Raw genomic sequence first — 25,909 nt, forward strand, 5'->3', positions numbered from 1 at the left:
TCTTCATCGGATCCGGCCTGCTGCTTCAACACGGTAGTTTTTCCATTTAATCAACATCTTTGAAATCCATTGAAAGCCACTATCTTTGCTGATTGTGACAGTGCACCCTTTAGCCCTTGAGCGCTTCATCCATGTCTTGATGCCAAAGCTGTGGCTGTGCTGTGGCCCGCCTGCGTCGACCTGCAGCTTGGGCCGACGTTGTGATGGATAACGTGTCTGTCTCCATATCACAAGCTGCGATATTGTTCTCTAATCTGCCTCAATGTTACGTGAGCAGTTTTCATTGTGACTGGACGCAGTCTGATCATGGCAAACCTAGTCATGCAGTGTACAGTGCCCAATTGCCTGTGCCTTCTTAGCGCAGTAGGCAGCGCGTCAGTCTCATAATCTGAAGGTCCTGAGTTCAATCCTCAGAGAGGGCAGGGCTCTTTTTCCACCTTCTTTTCTTCCATTCACCTCTCATTCCCATCTTTGCTGCTGACAAATATGAAGGCAGCTTGCATGCAACAGCTCTGTAAGTCATTCAGATTCTGTGCGTACTGCAGCGTGTGGAGGAACCCTGAACATGTGTGAACTTCATGACAGGACCGCTGGGCATGAAACTTTGGCCCAAAGGTTAAAAATCAAAGTGGAGAATGTGGGCATCGATCCCACTGCCTCTCACATGCGAAGCGAGCGCTCTACCACTTGAGCTAATTCCCCCAAGCTGATTGCTGCGTCCGCTTTCTTGCTGCCCAACATCTCCACACCCCCTGGCTCCAAGATGTTCATGAAAGTGCAGAGAAATTCTTCATCGGATCGGCCTGCTGCTTCAACACAGTCATTTTGCCATTCACTCAACGTGAGCCAGCAGCCGCAGCTCGTGCCATCAGCAGAAGGGAAAATCGCAGTCGACGCGTCATAATCAGTGAAGAGGCTGAATTTGCACATTCAAAGCAAGCCGAGAGGAAAACGGCAGTCAGCACGAGTGTGAGGAGGCAGGCGAGACCCCTGTCTCAGTGTTAGCAATCTACTTTTGCTTGCAGGTGAGGGCTCAGCTGTTGGATGCGTTGCTGCTCAATGCCACTCCCGCTGGCCCGCACACGCAACTGCAGAAACTTTGCAGCCGTGTGGAGGCTGTTTTCCCACAGGCAAAGATGGCTCCTCTGCCTGAGCAGCAACATGTTCAGTTATAAACTCGTCACCAGGTTCGGAGTGCTGCTTTGCCGTAAACGTTTGCTTCCGACACACTTCCTTCTCAATGGGCACGCAGAAATTGTTAACATCATTCAAGCGGTGACCTAAGGACGACTTTGGTATATTTACCCCTCGAGTCTTCTGTTGTACCGACTGAGCAATCGATGCGAATCGTTGACATCCGCACGCAGTCTTTGCTGAATTTTGACCGTGCACCTTTGAGCCCTTGAGTGCTTCATCCACATCTTAACGGCAAAGGTGTAGGCATGCAGTTCCCCGCCAGCTTCACCCTGCGCGATGGGCCCCCGTGCTGTAATGGATGACGTTTCTGACTCTGTATCACAAGCTGATGTATTGTTGTGTAATTTCCTCAGTGTTTTCTGAACACTTTGCTTTGTGGCTGGATGCAGGCTGTTCGATGGCAAATCTAGTCACGCCGTGTGCAGCGCAGTTCCAAGTGTGCCTTCTTGGTGCAGTCGGCAGCGTGTGAGTCTCATCACCTGTGCATCCTGGATACAATCTTGTGGATTTGACACCTTCTTTCCCAAGATTGTATCTTTCCCTCCATTCGCCTCACATTCCCATCTTTACTGCTGATAAATATGACGGCAGCTTCTTGCGGCAGCTGTGCAAATCATTCAGACACTCTGTGCGTGCGTGCGTGCGTGCGTGCGGCAGCGCTTGGAGAAAGCCTGGAGATGTGTAAAGTGAATGACATGATGGGTGGGCCTGAAACTTTGGCCCAAAGATAAAATCTGAGTGGAGAATGTGGGCATCGATCCCACTCCCTCTCACATGCAAAGCGAGCGCTCTACCATTTGAGCTCATTCCCCATGGCAATTCTGGCCTCAGCTTTCTTGCTGTCCAGGCTTGCCTCAGCCCCTGTCTCCAAGAAGCTTTGGCCCCAAGGTAAAAATCAAAGTGGAGAATGTGGGCATCGATCCCACTACCTCTCGCATGCTAAGCGAGCGCTCTACCATTTGAGCTAATTCCCCCAAGCTGCAGTTGGGGTCAGCTTTCTTGCTGCTCAGGATCTCCTCAGTCCGTCTCCAAGATGCTCGAGAAAGTGCACAGGACCTCTTCATCGGATCCGGCCTGCTGCTTCAACACGGTAGTTTTTCCATTTAATCAACATCTTTGAAATCCATTGAAAGCCACTATCTTTGCTGATTGTGACAGTGCACCCTTTAGCCCTTGAGCGCTTCATCCATGTCTTGATGCCAAAGCTGTGGCTGTGCTGTGGCCCGCCTGCGTCGACCTGCAGCTTGGGCCGACGTTGTGATGGATAACGTGTCTGTCTCCATATCACAAGCTGCGATATTGTTCTCTAATCTGCCTCAATGTTACGTGAGCAGTTTTCATTGTGACTGGACGCAGCCTGATGATGGCAAACCTAGTCATGCAGTGTACAGTGCCCAACTGCCTGTGCCTTCTTAGCGCAGTAGGCAGCGCGTCAGTCTCATAATCTGAAGGTCCTGAGTTCAATCCTCAGAGAGGGCAGGGCTCTTTTTCCACCTTCTTTTCTTCCATTCACCGCTCATTCCCATCTTTGCTGCTGACAAATATGAAGGCAGCTTGCATGCAACAGCTCTGTCAGTCATTCAGATTCTGTGCGTACGGCAGCGTGTGGAGGAACCCTGAACATGTGTGAACTTCATGACAGGACCGCTGGGCATGAAACTTTGGCCCAAAGGTTAAAAATCAAAGTGGAGAATGTGGGCATCGATCCCACTGCCTCTCACATGCGAAGCGAGCGCTCTACCACTTGAGCTAATTCCCCCAAGCTGATTGCTGCGTCCGCTTTCTTGCTGCCCAACATCTCCACACCCCCTGGCTCCAAGATGTTCATGAAAGTGCAGAGAAATTCTTCATCGGATCGGCCTGCTACTTCAACACAGTCATTTTGCCATTCACTCAACGTGAGCCAGCAGCCGCAGCTCGTGCCATCAGCAGAAGGGAAAATCGCAGTCGACGCGTCATAATCAGTGAAGAGGCTGAATTTGCACATTCAAAGCAAGCCGCTAGGAAAACGGCAGTCAGCACGAGTGTGAGGAGGCAGGCGAGACCCCTGTCTCAGTGTTAGCAATCTACTTTTGCTTGCAGGTGAGGGCTCAGCTGTTGGATGCGTTGCTGCTCAATGCCACTCCCGCTGGCCCGCACACGCAACTGCAGAAACTTTGCAGCCGTGTGGAGGCTGTTTTCCCACAGGCAAAGATGGCTCCTCTGCCTGAGCAGCAACATGTTCAGTTATAAACTCGTCACCAGGTTCGGAGTGCTGCTTTGCCGTAAACGTTTGCTTCCGACACACTTCCTTCTCAATGGGCACGCAGAAATTGTTAACATCATTCAAGCGGTGACCTAAGGACGACTTTGGTATATTTACCCCTCGAGTCTTCTGTTGTACCGACTGAGCAATCGATGCGAATCGTTGACATCCGCACGCAGTCTTTGCTGAATTTTGACCGTGCACCTTTGAGCCCTTGAGTGCTTCATCCACATCTTAACGGCAAAGGTGTAGGCATGCAGTTCCCCGCCAGCTTCACCCTGCGCGATGGGCCCCCGTGCTGTAATGGATGACGTTTCTGACTCTGTATCACAAGCTGATGTATTGTTGTGTAATTTCCTCAGTGTTTTCTGAACACTTTGCTTTGTGGCTGGATGCAGGCTGTTCGATGGCAAATCTAGTCACGCCGTGTGCAGCGCAGTTCCAAGTGTGCCTTCTTGGTGCAGTCGGCAGCGTGTGAGTCTCATCACCTGTGCATCCTGGATACAATCTTGTGTATTTGACACCTTCTTTCCCTCCATTCGCCTCACATTCCCATCTTTACTGCTGATAAATATGACGGCAGCTTCTTGCGGCAGCTGTGCAAATCATTCAGACACTCTGTGCGTGCGTGGGTGGGTGCGTGCGTGCGTGCGGCAGCGCTTGGAGAAAGCCTGGAGATGTGGAAAGTGAATGACATGATGGGTGGGCCTGAAACTTTGGCCCAAAGATAAAATCTGAGTGGAGAATGTGGGCATCGATCCCACTACCTCTCACATGCAAAGCGAGCGCTCTACCATTTGAGCTAATTCCCCATGGCAATTCTGGCCTCAGCTTTCTTGCTGTCCAGGCTTGCCTCAGCCCCTGTCTCCAAGAAGCTTTGGCCCCAAGGTAAAAATCAAAGTGGAGAATGTGGGCATCGATCCCACTACCTCTCGCATGCTAAGCGAGCGCTCTACCATTTGAGCTAATTCCCCCAAGCTGCAGTTGGGGTCAGCTTTCTTGCTGCTCAGGATCTCCTCAGTCCGTCTCCAAGATGCTCGAGAAAGTGCACAGGACCTCTTCATCGGATCCGGCCTGCTGCTTCAACACGGTAGTTTTTCCATTTAATCAACATCTTTGAAATCCATTGAAAGCCACTATCTTTGCTGATTGTGACAGTGCACCCTTTAGCCCTTGAGCGCTTCATCCATGTCTTGATGCCAAAGCTGTGGCTGTGCTGTGGCCCGCCTGCGTCGACCTGCAGCTTGGGCCGACGTTGTGATGGATAACGTGTCTGTCTCCATATCACAAGCTGCGATATTGTTCTCTAATCTGCCTCAATGTTACGTGAGCAGTTTTCATTGTGACTGGACGCAGTCTGATCATGGCAAACCTAGTCATGCAGTGTACAGTGCCCAATTGCCTGTGCCTTCTTAGCGCAGTAGGCAGCGCGTCAGTCTCATAATCTGAAGGTCCTGAGTTCAATCCTCAGAGAGGGCAGGGCTCTTTTTCCACCTTCTTTTCTTCCATTCACCTCTCATTCCCATCTTTGCTGCTGACAAATATGAAGGCAGCTTGCATGCAACAGCTCTGTAAGTCATTCAGATTCTGTGCGTACTGCAGCGTGTGGAGGAACCCTGAACATGTGTGAACTTCATGACAGGACCGCTGGGCATGAAACTTTGGCCCAAAGGTTAAAAATCAAAGTGGAGAATGTGGGCATCGATCCCACTGCCTCTCACATGCGAAGCGAGCGCTCTACCACTTGAGCTAATTCCCCCAAGCTGATTGCTGCGTCCGCTTTCTTGCTGCCCAACATCTCCACACCCCCTGGCTCCAAGATGTTCATGAAAGTGCAGAGAAATTCTTCATCGGATCGGCCTGCTGCTTCAACACAGTCATTTTGCCATTCACTCAACGTGAGCCAGCAGCCGCAGCTCGTGCCATCAGCAGAAGGGAAAATCGCAGTCGACGCGTCATAATCAGTGAAGAGGCTGAATTTGCACATTCAAAGCAAGCCGAGAGGAAAACGGCAGTCAGCACGAGTGTGAGGAGGCAGGCGAGACCCCTGTCTCAGTGTTAGCAATCTACTTTTGCTTGCAGGTGAGGGCTCAGCTGTTGGATGCGTTGCTGCTCAATGCCACTCCCGCTGGCCCGCACACGCAACTGCAGAAACTTTGCAGCCGTGTGGAGGCTGTTTTCCCACAGGCAAAGATGGCTCCTCTGCCTGAGCAGCAACATGTTCAGTTATAAACTCGTCACCAGGTTCGGAGTGCTGCTTTGCCGTAAACGTTTGCTTCCGACACACTTCCTTCTCAATGGGCACGCAGAAATTGTTAACATCATTCAAGCGGTGACCTAAGGACGACTTTGGTATATTTACCCCTCGAGTCTTCTGTTGTACCGACTGAGCAATCGATGCGAATCGTTGACATCCGCACGCAGTCTTTGCTGAATTTTGACCGTGCACCTTTGAGCCCTTGAGTGCTTCATCCACATCTTAACGGCAAAGGTGTAGGCATGCAGTTCCCCGCCAGCTTCACCCTGCGCGATGGGCCCCCGTGCTGTAATGGATGACGTTTCTGACTCTGTATCACAAGCTGATGTATTGTTGTGTAATTTCCTCAGTGTTTTCTGAACACTTTGCTTTGTGGCTGGATGCAGGCTGTTCGATGGCAAATCTAGTCACGCCGTGTGCAGCGCAGTTCCAAGTGTGCCTTCTTGGTGCAGTCGGCAGCGTGTGAGTCTCATCACCTGTGCATCCTGGATACAATCTTGTGTATTTGACACCTTCTTTCCCTCCATTCGCCTCACATTCCCATCTTTACTGCTGATAAATATGACGGCAGCTTCTTGCGGCAGCTGTGCAAATCATTCAGACACTCTGTGCGTGCGTGGGTGGGTGCGTGCGTGCGTGCGGCAGCGCTTGGAGAAAGCCTGGAGATGTGTAAAGTGAATGACATGATGGGTGGGCCTGAAACTTTGGCCCAAAGATAAAATCTGAGTGGAGAATGTGGGCATCGATCCCACTACCTCTCACATGCAAAGCGAGCGCTCTACCATTTGAGCTAATTCCCCATGGCAATTCTGGCCTCAGCTTTCTTGCTGTCCAGGCTTGCCTCAGCCCCTGTCTCCAAGAAGCTTTGGCCCCAAGGTAAAAATCAAAGTGGAGAATGTGGGCATCGATCCCACTACCTCTCGCATGCTAAGCGAGCGCTCTACCATTTGAGCTAATTCCCCCAAGCTGCAGTTGGGGTCAGCTTTCTTGCTGCTCAGGATCTCCTCAGTCCGTCTCCAAGATGCTCGAGAAAGTGCACAGGACCTCTTCATCGGATCCGGCCTGCTGCTTCAACACGGTAGTTTTTCCATTTAATCAACATCTTTGAAATCCATTGAAAGCCACTATCTTTGCTGATTGTGACAGTGCACCCTTTAGCCCTTGAGCGCTTCATCCATGTCTTGATGCCAAAGCTGTGGCTGTGCTGTGGCCCGCCTGCGTCGACCTGCAGCTTGGGCCGACGTTGTGATGGATAACGTGTCTGTCTCCATATCACAAGCTGCGATATTGTTCTCTAATCTGCCTCAATGTTACGTGAGCAGTTTTCATTGTGACTGGACGCAGTCTGATCATGGCAAACCTAGTCATGCAGTGTACAGTGCCCAATTGCCTGTGCCTTCTTAGCGCAGTAGGCAGCGCGTCAGTCTCATAATCTGAAGGTCCTGAGTTCAATCCTCAGAGAGGGCAGGGCTCTTTTTCCACCTTCTTTTCTTCCATTCACCTCTCATTCCCATCTTTGCTGCTGACAAATATGAAGGCAGCTTGCATGCAACAGCTCTGTAAGTCATTCAGATTCTGTGCGTACTGCAGCGTGTGGAGGAACCCTGAACATGTGTGAACTTCATGACAGGACCGCTGGGCATGAAACTTTGGCCCAAAGGTTAAAAATCAAAGTGGAGAATGTGGGCATCGATCCCACTGCCTCTCACATGCGAAGCGAGCGCTCTACCACTTGAGCTAATTCCCCCAAGCTGATTGCTGCGTCCGCTTTCTTGCTGCCCAACATCTCCACACCCCCTGGCTCCAAGATGTTCATGAAAGTGCAGAGAAATTCTTCATCGGATCGGCCTGCTGCTTCAACACAGTCATTTTGCCATTCACTCAACGTGAGCCAGCAGCCGCAGCTCGTGCCATCAGCAGAAGGGAAAATCGCAGTCGACGCGTCATAATCAGTGAAGAGGCTGAATTTGCACATTCAAAGCAAGCCGAGAGGAAAACGGCAGTCAGCACGAGTGTGAGGAGGCAGGCGAGACCCCTGTCTCAGTGTTAGCAATCTACTTTTGCTTGCAGGTGAGGGCTCAGCTGTTGGATGCGTTGCTGCTCAATGCCACTCCCGCTGGCCCGCACACGCAACTGCAGAAACTTTGCAGCCGTGTGGAGGCTGTTTTCCCACAGGCAAAGATGGCTCCTCTGCCTGAGCAGCAACATGTTCAGTTATAAACTCGTCACCAGGTTCGGAGTGCTGCTTTGCCGTAAACGTTTGCTTCCGACACACTTCCTTCTCAATGGGCACGCAGAAATTGTTAACATCATTCAAGCGGTGACCTAAGGACGACTTTGGTATATTTACCCCTCGAGTCTTCTGTTGTACCGACTGAGCAATCGATGCGAATCGTTGACATCCGCACGCAGTCTTTGCTGAATTTTGACCGTGCACCTTTGAGCCCTTGAGTGCTTCATCCACATCTTAACGGCAAAGGTGTAGGCATGCAGTTCCCCGCCAGCTTCACCCTGCGCGATGGGCCCCCGTGCTGTAATGGATGACGTTTCTGACTCTGTATCACAAGCTGATGTATTGTTGTGTAATTTCCTCAGTGTTTTCTGAACACTTTGCTTTGTGGCTGGATGCAGGCTGTTCGATGGCAAATCTAGTCACGCCGTGTGCAGCGCAGTTCCAAGTGTGCCTTCTTGGTGCAGTCGGCAGCGTGTGAGTCTCATCACCTGTGCATCCTGGATACAATCTTGTGGATTTGACACCTTCTTTCCCAAGATTGTATCTTTCCCTCCATTCGCCTCACATTCCCATCTTTACTGCTGATAAATATGACGGCAGCTTCTTGCGGCAGCTGTGCAAATCATTCAGACACTCTGTGCGTGCGTGCGTGCGTGCGTGCGGCAGCGCTTGGAGAAAGCCTGGAGATGTGTAAAGTGAATGACATGATGGGTGGGCCTGAAACTTTGGCCCAAAGATAAAATCTGAGTGGAGAATGTGGGCATCGATCCCACTCCCTCTCACATGCAAAGCGAGCGCTCTACCATTTGAGCTCATTCCCCATGGCAATTCTGGCCTCAGCTTTCTTGCTGTCCAGGCTTGCCTCAGCCCCTGTCTCCAAGAAGCTTTGGCCCCAAGGTAAAAATCAAAGTGGAGAATGTGGGCATCGATCCCACTACCTCTCGCATGCTAAGCGAGCGCTCTACCATTTGAGCTAATTCCCCCAAGCTGCAGTTGGGGTCAGCTTTCTTGCTGCTCAGGATCTCCTCAGTCCGTCTCCAAGATGCTCGAGAAAGTGCACAGGACCTCTTCATCGGATCCGGCCTGCTGCTTCAACACGGTAGTTTTTCCATTTAATCAACATCTTTGAAATCCATTGAAAGCCACTATCTTTGCTGATTGTGACAGTGCACCCTTTAGCCCTTGAGCGCTTCATCCATGTCTTGATGCCAAAGCTGTGGCTGTGCTGTGGCCCGCCTGCGTCGACCTGCAGCTTGGGCCGACGTTGTGATGGATAACGTGTCTGTCTCCATATCACAAGCTGCGATATTGTTCTCTAATCTGCCTCAATGTTACGTGAGCAGTTTTCATTGTGACTGGACGCAGCCTGATGATGGCAAACCTAGTCATGCAGTGTACAGTGCCCAACTGCCTGTGCCTTCTTAGCGCAGTAGGCAGCGCGTCAGTCTCATAATCTGAAGGTCCTGAGTTCAATCCTCAGAGAGGGCAGGGCTCTTTTTCCACCTTCTTTTCTTCCATTCACCGCTCATTCCCATCTTTGCTGCTGACAAATATGAAGGCAGCTTGCATGCAACAGCTCTGTCAGTCATTCAGATTCTGTGCGTACGGCAGCGTGTGGAGGAACCCTGAACATGTGTGAACTTCATGACAGGACCGCTGGGCATGAAACTTTGGCCCAAAGGTTAAAAATCAAAGTGGAGAATGTGGGCATCGATCCCACTGCCTCTCACATGCGAAGCGAGCGCTCTACCACTTGAGCTAATTCCCCCAAGCTGATTGCTGCGTCCGCTTTCTTGCTGCCCAACATCTCCACACCCCCTGGCTCCAAGATGTTCATGAAAGTGCAGAGAAATTCTTCATCGGATCGGCCTGCTACTTCAACACAGTCATTTTGCCATTCACTCAACGTGAGCCAGCAGCCGCAGCTCGTGCCATCAGCAGAAGGGAAAATCGCAGTCGACGCGTCATAATCAGTGAAGAGGCTGAATTTGCACATTCAAAGCAAGCCGCTAGGAAAACGGCAGTCAGCACGAGTGTGAGGAGGCAGGCGAGACCCCTGTCTCAGTGTTAGCAATCTACTTTTGCTTGCAGGTGAGGGCTCAGCTGTTGGATGCGTTGCTGCTCAATGCCACTCCCGCTGGCCCGCACACGCAACTGCAGAAACTTTGCAGCCGTGTGGAGGCTGTTTTCCCACAGGCAAAGATGGCTCCTCTGCCTGAGCAGCAACATGTTCAGTTATAAACTCGTCACCAGGTTCGGAGTGCTGCTTTGCCGTAAACGTTTGCTTCCGACACACTTCCTTCTCAATGGGCACGCAGAAATTGTTAACATCATTCAAGCGGTGACCTAAGGACGACTTTGGTATATTTACCCCTCGAGTCTTCTGTTGTACCGACTGAGCAATCGATGCGAATCGTTGACATCCGCACGCAGTCTTTGCTGAATTTTGACCGTGCACCTTTGAGCCCTTGAGTGCTTCATCCACATCTTAACGGCAAAGGTGTAGGCATGCAGTTCCCCGCCAGCTTCACCCTGCGCGATGGGCCCCCGTGCTGTAATGGATGACGTTTCTGACTCTGTATCACAAGCTGATGTATTGTTGTGTAATTTCCTCAGTGTTTTCTGAACACTTTGCTTTGTGGCTGGATGCAGGCTGTTCGATGGCAAATCTAGTCACGCCGTGTGCAGCGCAGTTCCAAGTGTGCCTTCTTGGTGCAGTCGGCAGCGTGTGAGTCTCATCACCTGTGCATCCTGGATACAATCTTGTGGATTTGACACCTTCTTTCCCTCCATTCGCCTCACATTCCCATCTTTACTGCTGATAAATATGACGGCAGCTTCTTGCGGCAGCTGTGCAAATCATTCAGACACTCTGTGCGTGCGTGGGTGGGTGCGTGCGTGCGTGCGGCAGCGCTTGGAGAAAGCCTGGAGATGTGTAAAGTGAATGACATGATGGGTGGGCCTGAAACTTTGGCCCAAAGATAAAATCTGAGTGGAGAATGTGGGCATCGATCCCACTACCTCTCACATGCAAAGCGAGCGCTCTACCATTTGAGCTAATTCCCCATGGCAATTCTGGCCTCAGCTTTCTTGCTGTCCAGGCTTGCCTCAGCCCCTGTCTCCAAGAAGCTTTGGCCCCAAGGTAAAAATCAAAGTGGAGAATGTGGGCATCGATCCCACTACCTCTCGCATGCTAAGCGAGCGCTCTACCATTTGAGCTAATTCCCCCAAGCTGCAGTTGGGGTCAGCTTTCTTGCTGCTCAGGATCTCCTCAGTCCGTCTCCAAGATGCTCGAGAAAGTGCACAGGACCTCTTCATCGGATCCGGCCTGCTGCTTCAACACGGTAGTTTTTCCATTTAATCAACATCTTTGAAATCCATTGAAAGCCACTATCTTTGCTGATTGTGACAGTGCACCCTTTAGCCCTTGAGCGCTTCATCCATGTCTTGATGCCAAAGCTGTGGCTGTGCTGTGGCCCGCCTGCGTCGACCTGCAGCTTGGGCCGACGTTGTGATGGATAACGTGTCTGTCTCCATATCACAAGCTGCGATATTGTTCTCTAATCTGCCTCAATGTTACGTGAGCAGTTTTCATTGTGACTGGACGCAGTCTGATCATGGCAAACCTAGTCATGCAGTGTACAGTGCCCAATTGCCTGTGCCTTCTTAGCGCAGTAGGCAGCGCGTCAGTCTCATAATCTGAAGGTCCTGAGTTCAATCCTCAGAGAGGGCAGGGCTCTTTTTCCACCTTCTTTTCTTCCATTCACCTCTCATTCCCATCTTTGCTGCTGACAAATATGAAGGCAGCTTGCATGCAACAGCTCTGTAAGTCATTCAGATTCTGTGCGTACTGCAGCGTGTGGAGGAACCCTGAACATGTGTGAACTTCATGACAGGACCGCTGGGCATGAAACTTTGGCCCAAAGGTTAAAAATCAAAGTGGAGAATGTGGGCATCGATCCCACTGCCTCTCACATGCGAAGCGAGCGCTCTACCACTTGAGCTAATTCCCCCAAGCTGATTGCTGCGTCCGCTTTCTTGCTGCCCAACATCTCCACACCCCCTGGCTCCAAGATGTTCATGAAAGTGCAGAGAAATTCTTCATCGGATCGGCCTGCTGCTTCAACACAGTCATTTTGCCATTCACTCAACGTGAGCCAGCAGCCGCAGCTCGTGCCATCAGCAGAAGGGAAAATCGCAGTCGACGCGTCATAATCAGTGAAGAGGCTGAATTTGCACATTCAAAGCAAGCCGAGAGGAAAACGGCAGTCAGCACGAGTGTGAGGAGGCAGGCGAGACCCCTGTCTCAGTGTTAGCAATCTACTTTTGCTTGCAGGTGAGGGCTCAGCTGTTGGATGCGTTGCTGCTCAATGCCACTCCCGCTGGCCCGCACACGCAACTGCAGAAACTTTGCAGCCGTGTGGAGGCTGTTTTCCCACAGGCAAAGATGGCTCCTCTGCCTGAGCAGCAACATGTTCAGTTATAAACTCGTCACCAGGTTCGGAGTGCTGCTTTGCCGTAAACGTTTGCTTCCGACACACTTCCTTCTCAATGGGCACGCAGAAATTGTTAACATCATTCAAGCGGTGACCTAAGGACGACTTTGGTATATTTACCCCTCGAGTCTTCTGTTGTACCGACTGAGCAATCGATGCGAATCGTTGACATCCGCACGCAGTCTTTGCTGAATTTTGACCGTGCACCTTTGAGCCCTTGAGTGCTTCATCCACATCTTAACGGCAAAGGTGTAGGCATGCAGTTCCCCGCCAGCTTCACCCTGCGCGATGGGCCCCCGTGCTGTAATGGATGACGTTTCTGACTCTGTATCACAAGCTGATGTATTGTTGTGTAATTTCCTCAGTGTTTTCTGAACACTTTGCTTTGTGGCTGGATGCAGGCTGTTCGATGGCAAATCTAGTCACGCCGTGTGCAGCGCAGTTCCAAGTGTGCCTTCTTGGTGCAGTCGGCAGCGTGTGAGTCTCATCACCTGTGCATCCTGGATACAATCTTGTGGATTTGACACCTTCTTTCCCAAGATTGTATCTTTCCCTCCATTCGCCTCACATTCCCATCTTTACTGCTGATAAATATGACGGCAGCTTCTTGCGGCAGCTGTGCAAATCATTCAGACACTCTGTGCGTGCGTGCGTGCGTGCGTGCGGCAGCGCTTGGAGAAAGCCTGGAGATGTGTAAAGTGAATGACATGATGGGTGGGCCTGAAACTTTGGCCCAAAGATAAAATCTGAGTGGAGAATGTGGGCATCGATCCCACTCCCTCTCACATGCAAAGCGAGCGCTCTACCATTTGAGCTCATTCCCCATGGCAATTCTGGCCTCAGCTTTCTTGCTGTCCAGGCTTGCCTCAGCCCCTGTCTCCAAGAAGCTTTGGCCCCAAGGTAAAAATCAAAGTGGAGAATGTGGGCATCGATCCCACTACCTCTCGCATGCTAAGCGAGCGCTCTACCATTTGAGCTAATTCCCCCAAGCTGCAGTTGGGGTCAGCTTTCTTGCTGCTCAGGATCTCCTCACTCCGTCTCCAAGATGCTCGAGAAAGTGCACAGGACCTCTTCATCGGATCCGGCCTGCTGCTTCAACACGGTAGTTTTTCCATTTAATCAACATCTTTGAAATCCATTGAAAGCCACTATCTTTGCTGATTGTGACAGTGCACCCTTTAGCCCTTGAGCGCTTCATCCATGTCTTGATGCCAAAGCTGTGGCTGTGCTGTGGCCCGCCTGCGTCGACCTGCAGCTTGGGCCGACGTTGTGATGGATAACGTGTCTGTCTCCATATCACAAGCTGCGATATTGTTCTCTAATCTGCCTCAATGTTACGTGAGCAGTTTTCATTGTGACTGGACGCAGCCTGATGATGGCAAACCTAGTCATGCAGTGTACAGTGCCCAACTGCCTGTGCCTTCTTAGCGCAGTAGGCAGCGCGTCAGTCTCATAATCTGAAGGTCCTGAGTTCAATCCTCAGAGAGGGCAGGGCTCTTTTTCCACCTTCTTTTCTTCCATTCACCGCTCATTCCCATCTTTGCTGCTGACAAATATGAAGGCAGCTTGCATGCAACAGCTCTGTCAGTCATTCAGATTCTGTGCGTACGGCAGCGTGTGGAGGAACCCTGAACATGTGTGAACTTCATGACAGGACCGCTGGGCATGAAACTTTGGCCCAAAGGTTAAAAATCAAAGTGGAGAATGTGGGCATCGATCCCACTGCCTCTCACATGCGAAGCGAGCGCTCTACCACTTGAGCTAATTCCCCCAAGCTGATTGCTGCGTCCGCTTTCTTGCTGCCCAACATCTCCACACCCCCTGGCTCCAAGATGTTCATGAAAGTGCAGAGAAATTCTTCATCGGATCGGCCTGCTACTTCAACACAGTCATTTTGCCATTCACTCAACGTGAGCCAGCAGCCGCAGCTCGTGCCATCAGCAGAAGGGAAAATCGCAGTCGACGCGTCATAATCAGTGAAGAGGCTGAATTTGCACATTCAAAGCAAGCCGCTAGGAAAACGGCAGTCAGCACGAGTGTGAGGAGGCAGGCGAGACCCCTGTCTCAGTGTTAGCAATCTACTTTTGCTTGCAGGTGAGGGCTCAGCTGTTGGATGCGTTGCTGCTCAATGCCACTCCCGCTGGCCCGCACACGCAACTGCAGAAACTTTGCAGCCGTGTGGAGGCTGTTTTCCCACAGGCAAAGATGGCTCCTCTGCCTGAGCAGCAACATGTTCAGTTATAAACTCGTCACCAGGTTCGGAGTGCTGCTTTGCCGTAAACGTTTGCTTCCGACACACTTCCTTCTCAATGGGCACGCAGAAATTGTTAACATCATTCAAGCGGTGACCTAAGGACGACTTTGGTATATTTACCCCTCGAGTCTTCTGTTGTACCGACTGAGCAATCGATGCGAATCGTTGACATCCGCACGCAGTCTTTGCTGAATTTTGACCGTGCACCTTTGAGCCCTTGAGTGCTTCATCCACATCTTAACGGCAAAGGTGTAGGCATGCAGTTCCCCGCCAGCTTCACCCTGCGCGATGGGCCCCCGTGCTGTAATGGATGACGTTTCTGACTCTGTATCACAAGCTGATGTATTGTTGTGTAATTTCCTCAGTGTTTTCTGAACACTTTGCTTTGTGGCTGGATGCAGGCTGTTCGATGGCAAATCTAGTCACGCCGTGTGCAGCGCAGTTCCAAGTGTGCCTTCTTGGTGCAGTCGGCAGCGTGTGAGTCTCATCACCTGTGCATCCTGGATACAATCTTGTGGATTTGACACCTTCTTTCCCAAGATTGTATCTTTCCCTCCATTCGCCTCACATTCCCATCTTTACTGCTGATAAATATGACGGCAGCTTCTTGCGGCAGCTGTGCAAATCATTCAGACACTCTGTGCGTGCGTGGGTGGGTGCGTGCGTGCGTGCGGCAGCGCTTGGAGAAAGCCTGGAGATGTGGAAAGTGAATGACATGATGGGTGGGCCTGAAACTTTGGCCCAAAGATAAAATCTGAGTGGAGAATGTGGGCATCGATCCCACTACCTCTCACATGCAAAGCGAGCGCTCGACCATTTGAGCTAATTCCCCATGGCAATTCTGGCCTCAGCTTTCTTGCTGTCCAGGCTTGCCTCAGCCCCTGTCTCCAAGAAGCTTTGGCCCCAAGGTAAAAATCAAAGTGGAGAATGTGGGCATCGATCCCACTACCTCTCGCATGCTAAGCGAGCGCTCTCCCATTTGAGCTAATTCCCCCAAGCTGCAGTTGGGGTCAGCTTTCTTGCTGCTCAGGATCTCCTCAGTCCGTCTCCAAGATGCTCGAGAAAGTGCACAGGACCTCTTCATCGGATCCGGCCTGCTGCTTCAACACGGTAGTTTTTCCATTTAATCAACATCTTTGAAATCCATTGAAAGCCACTATCTTTGCTGATTGTGACAGTGCACCCTTTAGCCCTTGAGCGCTTCATCCATGTCTTGATGCCAAAGCTGTGGCTGTGCTGTGGCCCGCCTGCGTCGACCTGCAGCTTGGGCCGACGTTGTGATGGATAACGTGTCTGTCTCCATATCACAAGCTGCGATATTGTTCTCTAATCTGCCTCAATGTTACGTGAGCAGTTTTCATTGTGACTGGACGCAGCCTGTTGATGGCAAACCTAGTCATGCAGTGTACAGTGCCCAACTGCCTGTGCCTTCTTAGCGCAGTAGGCAGCGCGTCAGTCTCATAATCTGAAGGTCCTGAGTTCAATCCTCAGAGAGGGCAGGGCTCTTTTTCCACCTTCTTTTCTTCCATTCACCGCTCATTCCCATCTTTGCTGCTGACAAATATGAAGGCAGCTTGCATGCAACAGCTCTGTAAGTCATTCAGATTCTGTGCGTACGGCAGCGTGTGGAGGAACCCTGAACATGTGTGAACTTCATGACAGGACCGCTGGGCATGAAACTTTGGCCCAAAGGTTAAACATCAAAGTGGAGAATGTGGGCATCGATCCCACTGCCTCTCACATGCGAAGCGAGCGCTCTACCACTTGAGCTAATTCCCCCAAGCTGATTGCTGCGTCCGCTTTCTTGCTGCCCAACATCTCCACACCCCCTGGCTCCAAGATGTTCATGAAAGTGCAGAGAAATTCTTCATCGGATCGGCCTGCTGCTTCAACACAGTCATTTTGCCATTCACTCAACGTGAGCCAGCAGCCGCAGCTCGTGCCATCAGCAGAAGGGAAAATCGCAGTCGACGCGTCATAATCAGTGAAGAGGCTGAATTTGCACTTTCAAAGCAAGCCGAGAGGAAAACGGCAGTCAGCACGAGTGTGAGGAGGCAGGCGAGACCCCTGTCTCAGTGTTAGCAATCTACTTTTGCTTGCAGGTGAGGGCTCAGCTGTTGGATGCGTTGCTGCTCAATGCCACTCCCGCTGGCCCGCACACGCAACTGCAGAAACTTTGCAGCCGTGTGGAGGCTGTTTTCCCACAGGCAAAGATGGCTCCTCTGCCTGAGCAGCAACATGTTCAGTTATAAACTCGTCACCAGGTTCGGAGTGCTGCTTTGCCGTAAACGTTTGCTTCCGACACACTTCCTTCTCAATGGGCACGCAGAAATTGTTAACATCATTCAAGCGGTGACCTAAGGACGACTTTGGTATATTTACCCCTCGAGTCTTCTGTTGTACCGACTGAGCAATCGATGCGAATCGTTGACATCCGCACGCAGTCTTTGCTGAATTTTGACCGTGCACCTTTGAGCCCTTGAGTGCTTCATCCACATCTTAACGGCAAAGGTGTAGGCATGCAGTTACCCGCCAGCTTCACCCTGCGCGATGGGCCCCCGTGCTGTAATGGATGACGTTTCTGACTCTGTATCACAAGCTGATGTATTGTTGTGTAAAATTCCTCAGTGTTTTCTGAACACTTTGCTTTGTGGCTGGATGCAAACTGTTCGATGGCAAATCTAGTCACGCCGTGTGCAGCGCAGTTCCAAGTGTGCCTTCTTGGTGCAGTCGGCAGCGTGTGAGTCTCATCACCTGTGCATCCTGGATACAATCTTGTGGATTTGACACCTTCTTTCCCAAGATTGTATCTTTCCCTCCATTCGCCTCACATTCCCATCTTTACTGCTGATAAATATGACGGCAGCTTCTTGCGGCAGCTGTGCAAATCATTCAGACACTCTGTGCGTGCGTGCGTGCGTGCGTGCGTGCGGCAGCGCTTGGAGAAAGCCTGGAGATGTGTAAAGTGAATGACATGATGGGTGGGCCTGAAACTTTGGCCCAAAGATAAAATCTGAGTGGAGAATGTGGGCATCGATCCCACTACCTCTCACATGCAAAGCGAGCGCTCGACCATTTGAGCTAATTCCCCATGGCAATTCTGGCCTCAGCTTTCTTGCTGTCCAGGCTTGCCTCAGCCCCTGTCTCCAAGAAGCTTTGGCCCCAAGGTAAAAATCAAAGTGGAGAATGTGGGCATCGATCCCACTACCTCTCGCATGCTAAGCGAGCGCTCTACCATTTGAGCTAATTCCCCCAAGCTGCAGTTGGGGTCAGCTTTCTTGCTGCTCAGGATCTCCTCAGTCCGTCTCCAAGATGCTCGAGAAAGTGCACAGGACCTCTTCATCGGATCCGGCCTGCTGCTTCAACACGGTAGTTTTTCCATTTAATCAACATCTTTGAAATCCATTGAAAGCCACTATCTTTGCTGATTGTGACAGTGCACCCTTTAGCCCTTGAGCGCTTCATCCATGTCTTGATGCCAAAGCTGTGGCTGTGCTGTGGCCCGCCTGCGTCGACCTGCAGCTTGGGCCGACGTTGTGATGGATAACGTGTCTGTCTCCATATCACAAGCTGCGATATTGTTCTCTAATCTGCCTCAATGTTACGTGAGCAGTTTTCATTGTGACTGGACGCAGCCTGATGATGGCAAACCTAGTCATGCAGTGTACAGTGCCCAACTGCCTGTGCCTTCTTAGCGCAGTAGGCAGCGCGTCAGTCTCATAATCTGAAGGTCCTGAGTTCAATCCTCAGAGAGGGCAGGGCTCTTTTTCCACCTTCTTTTCTTCCATTCACCGCTCATTCCCATCTTTGCTGCTGACAAATATGAAGGCAGCTTGCATGCAACAGCTCTGTAAGTCATTCAGATTCTGTGCGTACGGCAGCGTGTGGAGGAACCCTGAACATGTGTGAACTTCATGACAGGACCGCTGGGCATGAAACTTTGGCCCAAAGGTTAAACATCAAAGTGGAGAATGTGGGCATCGATCCCACTGCCTCTCACATGCGAAGCGAGCGCTCTACCACTTGAGCTAATTCCCCCAAGCTGATTGCTGCGTCCGCTTTCTTGCTGCCCAACATCTCCACACCCCCTGGCTCCAAGATGTTCATGAAAGTGCAGAGAAATTCTTCATCGGATCGGCCTGCTGCTTCAACACAGTCATTTTGCCATTCACTCAACGTGAGCCAGCAGCCGCAGCTCGTGCCATCAGCAGAAGGGAAAATCGCAGTCGACGCGTCATAATCAGTGAAGAGGCTGAATTTGCACTTTCAAAGCAAGCCGAGAGGAAAACGGCAGTCAGCACGAGTGTGAGGAGGCAGGCGAGACCCCTGTCTCAGTGTTAGCAATCTACTTTTGCTTGCAGGTGAGGGCTCAGCTGTTGGATGCGTTGCTGCTCAATGCCACTCCCGCTGGCCCGCACACGCAACTGCAGAAACTTTGCAGCCGTGTGGAGGCTGTTTTCCCACAGGCAAAGATGGCTCCTCTGCCTGAGCAGCAACATGTTCAGTTATAAACTCGTCACCAGGTTCGGAGTGCTGCTTTGCCGTAAACGTTTGCTTCCGACACACTTCCTTCTCAATGGGCACGCAGAAATTGTTAACATCATTCAAGCGGTGACCTAAGGACGACTTTGGTATATTTACCCCTCGAGTCTTCTGTTGTACCGACTGAGCAATCGATGCGAATCGTTGACATCCGCACGCAGTCTTTGCTGAATTTTGACCGTGCACCTTTGAGCCCTTGAGTGCTTCATCCACATCTTAACGGCAAAGGTGTAGGCATGCAGTTCCCCGCCAGCTTCACCCTGCGCGATGGGCCCCCGTGCTGTAATGGATGACGTTTCTGACTCTGTATCACAAGCTGATGTATTGTTGTGTAATTTCCTCAGTGTTTTCTGAACACTTTGCTTTGTGGCTGGATGCAGGCTGTTCGATGGCAAATCTAGTCACGCCGTGTGCAGCGCAGTTCCAAGTGTGCCTTCTTGGTGCAGTCGGCAGCGTGTGAGTCTCATCACCTGTGCATCCTGGATACAATCTTGTGGATTTGACACCTTCTTTCCCAAGATTGTATCTTTCCCTCCATTCGCCTCACATTCCCATCTTTACTGCTGATAAATATGACGGCAGCTTCTTGCGGCAGCTGTGCAAATCATTCAGACACTCTGTGCGTGCGTGCGTGCGTGCGTGCGTGCGTCAGCGCTTGGAGAAAGCCTGGAGATGTGTAAAGTGAATGACATGATGGGTGGGCCTGAAACTTTGGCCCAAAGATAAAATCTGAGTGGAGAATGTGGGCATCGATCCCACTACCTCTCACATGCAAAGCGAGCGCTCTACCATTTGAGCTAATTCCCCATGGCAATTCTGGCCTCAGCTTTCTTGCTGTCCAGGCTTGCCTCAGCCCCTGTCTCCAAGAAGCTTTGGCCCCAAGGTAAAAATCAAAGTGGAGAATGTGGGCATCGATCCCACTACCTCTCGCATGCTAAGCGAGCGCTCTACCATTTGAGCTAATTCCCCCAAGCTGCAGTTGGCGTCAGCTTTCTTGCTGCTCAGGATCTCCTCACTCCGTCTCCAAGATGCTCGAGAAAGTGCACAGGACCTCTTCATCGGATCCGGCCTGCTGCTTCAACACGGTAGTTTTTCCATTTAATCAACATCTTTGAAATCCATTGAAAGCCACTATCTTTGCTGATTGTGACAGTGCACCCTTTAGCCCTTGAGCGCTTCATCCATGTCTTGATGCCAAAGCTGTGGCTGTGCTGTGGCCCGCCTGCGTCGACCTGCAGCTTGGGCCGACGTTGTGATGGATAACGTGTCTGTCTCCATATCACAAGCTGCGATATTGTTCTCTAATCTGCCTCAATGTTACGTGAGCAGTTTTCATTGTGACTGGACGCAGCCTGATGATGGCAAACCTAGTCATGCAGTGTACAGTGCCCAACTGCCTGTGCCTTCTTAGCGCAGTAGGCAGCGCGTCAGTCTCATAATCTGAAGGTCCTGAGTTCAATCCTCAGAGAGGGCAGGGCTCTTTTTCCACCTTCTTTTCTTCCATTCACCTCTCATTCCCATCTTTGCTGCTGACAAATATGAAGGCAGCTTGCATGCAACAGCTCTGTTAGTCATTCAGATTCTGTGCGTACGGCAGCGTGTGGAGGAACCCTGAACATGTGTGAACTTCATGACAGGACCGCTGGGCATGAAACTTTGGCCCAAAGGTTAAAAATCAAAGTGGAGAATGTGGGCATCGATCCCACTGCCTCTCACATGCGAAGCGAGCGCTCTACCACTTGAGCTAATTCCCCCAAGCTGATTGCTGCGTCCGCTTTCTTGCTGCCCAACATCTCCACACCCCCTGGCTCCAAGATGTTCATGAAAGTGCAGAGAAATTCTTCATCGGATCGGCCTGCTGCTTCAACACAGTCATTTTGCCATTCACTCAACGTGAGCCAGCAGCCGCAGCTCGTGCCATCAGCAGAAGGGAAAATCGCAGTCGACGCGTCATAATCAGTGAAGAGGCTGAATTTGCACATTCAAAGCAAGCCGAGAGGAAAACGGCAGTCAGCACGAGTGTGAGGAGGCAGGCGAGACCCCTGTCTCAGTGTTAGCAATCTACTTTTGCTTGCAGGTGAGGGCTCAGCTGTTGGATGCGTTGCTGCTCAATGCCACTCCCGCTGGCCCGCACACGCAACTGCAGAAACTTTGCAGCCGTGTGGAGGCTGTTTTCCCACAGGCAAAGATGGCTCCTCTGCCTGAGCAGCAACATGTTCAGTTATAAACTCGTCACCAGGTTCGGAGTGCTGCTTTGCCGTAAACGTTTGCTTCCGACACACTTCCTTCTCAATGGGCACGCAGAAATTGTTAACATCATTCAAGCGGTGACCTAAGGACGACTTTGGTATATTTACCCCTCGAGTCTTCTGTTGTACCGACTGAGCAATCGATGCGAATCGTTGACATCCGCACGCAGTCTTTGCTGAATTTTGACCGTGCACCTTTGAGCCCTTGAGTGCTTCATCCACATCTTAACGGCAAAGGTGTAGGCATGCAGTTCCCCGCCAGCTTCACCCTGCGCGATGGGCCCCCGTGCTGTAATGGATGACGTTTCTGACTCTGTATCACAAGCTGATGTATTGTTGTGTAATTTCCTCAGTGTTTTCTGAACACTTTGCTTTGTGGCTGGATGCAGGCTGTTCGATGGCAAATCTAGTCACGCCGTGTGCAGCGCAGTTCCAAGTGTGCCTTCTTGGTGCAGTCGGCAGCGTGTGAGTCTCATCACCTGTGCATCCTGGATACAATCTTGTGGATTTGACACCTTCTTTCCCAAGATTGTATCTTTCCCTCCATTCGCCTCACATTCCCATCTTTACTGCTGATAAATATGACGGCAGCTTCTTGCGGCAGCTGTGCAAATCATTCAGACACTCTGTGCGTGCGTGCGTGCGTGCGTGCGTCAGCGCTTGGAGAAAGCCTGGAGATGTGTAAAGTGAATGACATGATGGGTGGGCCTGAAACTTTGGCCCAAAGATAAAATCTGAGTGGAGAATGTGGGCATCGATCCCACTACCTCTCACATGCAAAGCAAGCGCTCTACCATTTGAGCTAATTCCCCATGGCAATTCTGGCCTCAGCTTTCTTGCTGTCCAGGCTTGCCTCAGCCCCTGTCTCCAAGAAGCTTTGGCCCCAAGGTAAAAATCAAAGTGGAGAATGTGGGCATCGATCCCACTACCTCTCGCATGCTAAGCGAGCGCTCTACCATTTGAGCTAATTCCCCCAAGCTGCAGTTGGGGTCAGCTTTCTTGCTGCTCAGGATCTCCTCACTCCGTCTCCAAGATGCTCGAGAAAGTGCACAGGACCTCTTCATCGGATCCGGCCTGCTGCTTCAACACGGTAGTTTTTCCATTTAATCAACATCTTTGAAATCCATTGAAAGCCACTATCTTTGCTGATTGTGACAGTGCACCCTTTAGCCCTTGAGCGCTTCATCCATGTCTTGATGCCAAAGCTGTGGCTGTGCTGTGGCCCGCCTGCGTCGACCTGCAGCTTGGGCCGACGTTGTGATGGATAACGTGTCTGTCTCCATATCACAAGCTGCGATATTGTTCTCTAATCTGCCTCAATGTTACGTGAGCAGTTTTCATTGTGACTGGACGCAGCCTGATGATGGCAAACCTAGTCATGCAGTGTACAGTGCCCAACTGCCTGTGCCTTCTTAGCGCAGTAGGCAGCGCGTCAGTCTCATAATCTGAAGGTCCTGAGTTCAATCCTCAGAGAGGGCAGGGCTCTTTTTCCACCTTCTTTTCTTCCATTCACCTCTCATTCCCATCTTTGCTGCTGACAAATATGAAGGCAGCTTGCATGCAACAGCTCTGTAAGTCATTCAGATTCTGTGCGTACGGCAGCGTGTGGAGGAACCCTGAACATGTGTGAACTTCATGACAGGACCGCTGGGCATGAAACTTTGGCCCAAAGGTTAAAAATCAAAGTGGAGAATGTGGGCATCGATCCCACTGCCTCTCACATGCGAAGCGAGCGCTCTACCACTTGAGCTAATTCCCCCAAGCTGATTGCTGCGTCCGCTTTCTTGCTGCCCAACATCTCCACACCCCCTGGCTCCAAGATGTTCATGAAAGTGCAGAGAAATTCTTCATCGGATCGGCCTGCTGCTTCAACACAGTCATTTTGCCATTCACTCAACGTGAGCCAGCAGCCGCAGCTCGTGCCATCAGCAGAAGGGAAAATCGCAGTCGACGCGTCATAATCAGTGAAGAGGCTGAATTTGCACATTCAAAGCAAGCCGAGAGGAAAACGGCAGTCAGCACGAGTGTGAGGAGGCAGGCGAGACCCCTGTCTCAGTGTTAGCAATCTACTTTTGCTTGCAGGTGAGGGCTCAGCTGTTGGATGCGTTGCTGCTCAATGCCACTCCCGCTGGCCCGCACACGCAACTGCAGAAACTTTGCAGCCGTGTGGAGGCTGTTTTCCCACAGGCAAAGATGGCTCCTCTGCCTGAGCAGCAACATGTTCAGTTATAAACTCGTCACCAGGTTCGGAGTGCTGCTTTGCCGTAAACGTTTGCTTCCGACACACTTCCTTCTCAATGGGCACGCAGAAATTGTTAACATCATTCAAGCGGTGACCTAAGGACGACTTTGGTATATTTACCCCTCGAGTCTTCTGTTGTACCGACTGAGCAATCGATGCGAATCGTTGACATCCGCACGCAGTCTTTGCTGAATTTTGACCGTGCACCTTTGAGCCCTTGAGTGCTTCATCCACATCTTAACGGCAAAGGTGTAGGCATGCAGTTCCCCGCCAGCTTCACCCTGCGCGATGGGCCCCCGTGCTGTAATGGATGACGTTTCTGACTCTGTATCACAAGCTGATGTATTGTTGTGTAAAATTCCTCAGTGTTTTCTGAACACTTTGCTTTGTGGCTGGATGCAAACTGTTCGATGGCAAATCTAGTCACGCCGTGTGCAGCGCAGTTCCAAGTGTGCCTTCTTGGTGCAGTCGGCAGCGTGTGAGTCTCATCACCTGTGCATCCTGGATACAATCTTGTGGATTTGACACCTTCTTTCCCAAGATTGTATCTTTCCCTCCATTCGCCTCACATTCCCATCTTTACTGCTGATAAATATGACGGCAGCTTCTTGCGGCAGCTGTGCAAATCATTCAGACACTCTGTGCGTGCGTGCGTGCGTGCGTGCGTGCGGCAGCGCTTGGAGAAAGCCTGGAGATGTGTAAAGTGAATGACATGATGGGTGGGCCTGAAACTTTGGCCCAAAGATAAAATCTGAGTGGAGAATGTGGGCATCGATCCCACTACCTCTCACATGCAAAGCGAGCGCTCGACCATTTGAGCTAATTCCCCATGGCAATTCTGGCCTCAGCTTTCTTGCTGTCCAGGCTTGCCTCAGCCCCTGTCTCCAAGAAGCTTTGGCCCCAAGGTAAAAATCAAAGTGGAGAATGTGGGCATCGATCCCACTACCTCTCGCATGCTAAGTGAGCGCTCTACCATTTGAGCTAATTCCCCCAAGCTGCAGTTGGGGTCAGCTTTCTTGCTGCTCAGGATCTCCTCAGTCCGTCTCCAAGATGCTCGAGAAAGTGCACAGGACCTCTTCATCGGATCCGGCCTGCTGCTTCAACACGGTAGTTTTTCCATTTAATCAACATCTTTGAAATCCATTGAAAGCCACTATCTTTGCTGATTGTGACAGTGCACCCTTTAGCCCTTGAGCGCTTCATCCATGTCTTGATGCCAAAGCTGTGGCTGTGCTGTGGCCCGCCTGCGTCGACCTGCAGCTTGGGCCGACGTTGTGATGGATAACGTGTCTGTCTCCATATCACAAGCTGCGATATTGTTCTCTAATCTGCCTCAATGTTACGTGAGCAGTTTTCATTGTGACTGGACGCAGCCTGATGATGGCAAACCTAGTCATGCAGTGTACAGTGCCCAACTGCCTGTGCCTTCTTAGCGCAGTAGGCAGCGCGTCAGTCTCATAATCTGAAGGTCCTGAGTTCAATCCTCAGAGAGGGCAGGGCTCTTTTTCCACCTTCTTTTCTTCCATTCACCGCTCATTCCCATCTTTGCTGCTGACAAATATGAAGGCAGCTTGCATGCAACAGCTCTGTAAGTCATTCAGATTCTGTGCGTACGGCAGCGTGTGGAGGAACCCTGAACATGTGTGAACTTCATGACAGGACCGCTGGGCATGAAACTTTGGCCCAAAGGTTAAACATCAAAGTGGAGAATGTGGGCATCGATCCCACTGCCTCTCACATGCGAAGCGAGCGCTCTACCACTTGAGCTAATTCCCCCAAGCTGATTGCTGCGTCCGCTTTCTTGCTGCCCAACATCTCCACACCCCCTGGCTCCAAGATGTTCATGAAAGTGCAGAGAAATTCTTCATCGGATCGGCCTGCTGCTTCAACACAGTCATTTTGCCATTCACTCAACGTGAGCCAGCAGCCGCAGCTCGTGCCATCAGCAGAAGGGAAAATCGCAGTCGACGCGTCATAATCAGTGAAGAGGCTGAATTTGCACTTTCAAAGCAAGCCGAGAGGAAAACGGCAGTCAGCACGAGTGTGAGGAGGCAGGCGAGACCCCTGTCTCAGTGTTAGCAATCTACTTTTGCTTGCAGGTGAGGGCTCAGCTGTTGGATGCGTTGCTGCTCAATGCCACTCCCGCTGGCCCGCACACGCAACTGCAGAAACTTTGCAGCCGTGTGGAGGCTGT

At 51.2% G+C, this 25,909-nt stretch overlaps 33 non-coding genes across 33 annotated transcripts; 12 read left to right on the forward strand and 21 right to left on the reverse strand.

Annotated features, from left to right (window-relative positions):
• Positions 1 to 349: 349 nt before the first annotated feature.
• Positions 350 to 422, forward strand: trnam-cau (transfer RNA methionine (anticodon CAU)). The gene has a single exon. It is a non-coding gene; the product is annotated as a tRNA-Met (tRNA).
• Positions 423 to 629: 207 nt separating this feature from the next.
• On the reverse strand, positions 630 to 702 carry trnaa-cgc (transfer RNA alanine (anticodon CGC)). The gene has a single exon. It is a non-coding gene; the product is annotated as a tRNA-Ala (tRNA).
• Positions 703 to 2,098: 1,396 nt separating this feature from the next.
• trnaa-agc (transfer RNA alanine (anticodon AGC)) lies at positions 2,099 to 2,171 on the reverse strand. Its single transcript has one exon. It is a non-coding gene; the product is annotated as a tRNA-Ala (tRNA).
• A 432-nt stretch (positions 2,172 to 2,603) lies between these two features.
• trnam-cau (transfer RNA methionine (anticodon CAU)) lies at positions 2,604 to 2,676 on the forward strand. The gene has a single exon. It is a non-coding gene; the product is annotated as a tRNA-Met (tRNA).
• Positions 2,677 to 2,883: 207 nt separating this feature from the next.
• Positions 2,884 to 2,956, reverse strand: trnaa-cgc (transfer RNA alanine (anticodon CGC)). The gene has a single exon. It is a non-coding gene; the product is annotated as a tRNA-Ala (tRNA).
• Positions 2,957 to 4,343: 1,387 nt separating this feature from the next.
• Positions 4,344 to 4,416, reverse strand: trnaa-agc (transfer RNA alanine (anticodon AGC)). The gene has a single exon. It is a non-coding gene; the product is annotated as a tRNA-Ala (tRNA).
• A 432-nt stretch (positions 4,417 to 4,848) lies between these two features.
• Positions 4,849 to 4,921, forward strand: trnam-cau (transfer RNA methionine (anticodon CAU)). The gene has a single exon. It is a non-coding gene; the product is annotated as a tRNA-Met (tRNA).
• Positions 4,922 to 5,128: 207 nt separating this feature from the next.
• Positions 5,129 to 5,201, reverse strand: trnaa-cgc (transfer RNA alanine (anticodon CGC)). Its single transcript has one exon. It is a non-coding gene; the product is annotated as a tRNA-Ala (tRNA).
• Positions 5,202 to 6,588: 1,387 nt separating this feature from the next.
• Positions 6,589 to 6,661, reverse strand: trnaa-agc (transfer RNA alanine (anticodon AGC)). Its single transcript has one exon. It is a non-coding gene; the product is annotated as a tRNA-Ala (tRNA).
• A 432-nt stretch (positions 6,662 to 7,093) lies between these two features.
• Positions 7,094 to 7,166, forward strand: trnam-cau (transfer RNA methionine (anticodon CAU)). Its single transcript has one exon. It is a non-coding gene; the product is annotated as a tRNA-Met (tRNA).
• A 207-nt stretch (positions 7,167 to 7,373) lies between these two features.
• Positions 7,374 to 7,446, reverse strand: trnaa-cgc (transfer RNA alanine (anticodon CGC)). The gene has a single exon. It is a non-coding gene; the product is annotated as a tRNA-Ala (tRNA).
• Positions 7,447 to 8,842: 1,396 nt separating this feature from the next.
• Positions 8,843 to 8,915, reverse strand: trnaa-agc (transfer RNA alanine (anticodon AGC)). The gene has a single exon. It is a non-coding gene; the product is annotated as a tRNA-Ala (tRNA).
• Positions 8,916 to 9,347: 432 nt separating this feature from the next.
• trnam-cau (transfer RNA methionine (anticodon CAU)) lies at positions 9,348 to 9,420 on the forward strand. Its single transcript has one exon. It is a non-coding gene; the product is annotated as a tRNA-Met (tRNA).
• A 207-nt stretch (positions 9,421 to 9,627) lies between these two features.
• Positions 9,628 to 9,700, reverse strand: trnaa-cgc (transfer RNA alanine (anticodon CGC)). Its single transcript has one exon. It is a non-coding gene; the product is annotated as a tRNA-Ala (tRNA).
• Positions 9,701 to 11,087: 1,387 nt separating this feature from the next.
• trnaa-agc (transfer RNA alanine (anticodon AGC)) lies at positions 11,088 to 11,160 on the reverse strand. Its single transcript has one exon. It is a non-coding gene; the product is annotated as a tRNA-Ala (tRNA).
• Positions 11,161 to 11,592: 432 nt separating this feature from the next.
• On the forward strand, positions 11,593 to 11,665 carry trnam-cau (transfer RNA methionine (anticodon CAU)). Its single transcript has one exon. It is a non-coding gene; the product is annotated as a tRNA-Met (tRNA).
• Positions 11,666 to 11,872: 207 nt separating this feature from the next.
• trnaa-cgc (transfer RNA alanine (anticodon CGC)) lies at positions 11,873 to 11,945 on the reverse strand. The gene has a single exon. It is a non-coding gene; the product is annotated as a tRNA-Ala (tRNA).
• A 1,396-nt stretch (positions 11,946 to 13,341) lies between these two features.
• trnaa-agc (transfer RNA alanine (anticodon AGC)) lies at positions 13,342 to 13,414 on the reverse strand. Its single transcript has one exon. It is a non-coding gene; the product is annotated as a tRNA-Ala (tRNA).
• Positions 13,415 to 13,846: 432 nt separating this feature from the next.
• Positions 13,847 to 13,919, forward strand: trnam-cau (transfer RNA methionine (anticodon CAU)). Its single transcript has one exon. It is a non-coding gene; the product is annotated as a tRNA-Met (tRNA).
• A 207-nt stretch (positions 13,920 to 14,126) lies between these two features.
• On the reverse strand, positions 14,127 to 14,199 carry trnaa-cgc (transfer RNA alanine (anticodon CGC)). The gene has a single exon. It is a non-coding gene; the product is annotated as a tRNA-Ala (tRNA).
• A 1,909-nt stretch (positions 14,200 to 16,108) lies between these two features.
• Positions 16,109 to 16,181, forward strand: trnam-cau (transfer RNA methionine (anticodon CAU)). The gene has a single exon. It is a non-coding gene; the product is annotated as a tRNA-Met (tRNA).
• Positions 16,182 to 16,388: 207 nt separating this feature from the next.
• trnaa-cgc (transfer RNA alanine (anticodon CGC)) lies at positions 16,389 to 16,461 on the reverse strand. Its single transcript has one exon. It is a non-coding gene; the product is annotated as a tRNA-Ala (tRNA).
• A 1,401-nt stretch (positions 16,462 to 17,862) lies between these two features.
• Positions 17,863 to 17,935, reverse strand: trnaa-agc (transfer RNA alanine (anticodon AGC)). The gene has a single exon. It is a non-coding gene; the product is annotated as a tRNA-Ala (tRNA).
• A 432-nt stretch (positions 17,936 to 18,367) lies between these two features.
• On the forward strand, positions 18,368 to 18,440 carry trnam-cau (transfer RNA methionine (anticodon CAU)). Its single transcript has one exon. It is a non-coding gene; the product is annotated as a tRNA-Met (tRNA).
• Positions 18,441 to 18,647: 207 nt separating this feature from the next.
• trnaa-cgc (transfer RNA alanine (anticodon CGC)) lies at positions 18,648 to 18,720 on the reverse strand. Its single transcript has one exon. It is a non-coding gene; the product is annotated as a tRNA-Ala (tRNA).
• A 1,400-nt stretch (positions 18,721 to 20,120) lies between these two features.
• trnaa-agc (transfer RNA alanine (anticodon AGC)) lies at positions 20,121 to 20,193 on the reverse strand. The gene has a single exon. It is a non-coding gene; the product is annotated as a tRNA-Ala (tRNA).
• A 432-nt stretch (positions 20,194 to 20,625) lies between these two features.
• Positions 20,626 to 20,698, forward strand: trnam-cau (transfer RNA methionine (anticodon CAU)). Its single transcript has one exon. It is a non-coding gene; the product is annotated as a tRNA-Met (tRNA).
• Positions 20,699 to 20,905: 207 nt separating this feature from the next.
• trnaa-cgc (transfer RNA alanine (anticodon CGC)) lies at positions 20,906 to 20,978 on the reverse strand. The gene has a single exon. It is a non-coding gene; the product is annotated as a tRNA-Ala (tRNA).
• Positions 20,979 to 22,374: 1,396 nt separating this feature from the next.
• Positions 22,375 to 22,447, reverse strand: trnaa-agc (transfer RNA alanine (anticodon AGC)). The gene has a single exon. It is a non-coding gene; the product is annotated as a tRNA-Ala (tRNA).
• Positions 22,448 to 22,879: 432 nt separating this feature from the next.
• Positions 22,880 to 22,952, forward strand: trnam-cau (transfer RNA methionine (anticodon CAU)). The gene has a single exon. It is a non-coding gene; the product is annotated as a tRNA-Met (tRNA).
• Positions 22,953 to 23,159: 207 nt separating this feature from the next.
• trnaa-cgc (transfer RNA alanine (anticodon CGC)) lies at positions 23,160 to 23,232 on the reverse strand. Its single transcript has one exon. It is a non-coding gene; the product is annotated as a tRNA-Ala (tRNA).
• Positions 23,233 to 25,138: 1,906 nt separating this feature from the next.
• trnam-cau (transfer RNA methionine (anticodon CAU)) lies at positions 25,139 to 25,211 on the forward strand. Its single transcript has one exon. It is a non-coding gene; the product is annotated as a tRNA-Met (tRNA).
• Positions 25,212 to 25,418: 207 nt separating this feature from the next.
• trnaa-cgc (transfer RNA alanine (anticodon CGC)) lies at positions 25,419 to 25,491 on the reverse strand. Its single transcript has one exon. It is a non-coding gene; the product is annotated as a tRNA-Ala (tRNA).
• Between the last annotated feature and the right edge of the window lie 418 nt (positions 25,492 to 25,909).

Source organism: Mustelus asterias, chromosome 7, assembly GCF_964213995.1.
Source record: "Mustelus asterias chromosome 7, sMusAst1.hap1.1, whole genome shotgun sequence".
In the NCBI taxonomy this organism is placed as follows: domain Eukaryota; kingdom Metazoa; phylum Chordata; class Chondrichthyes; order Carcharhiniformes; family Triakidae; genus Mustelus; species Mustelus asterias.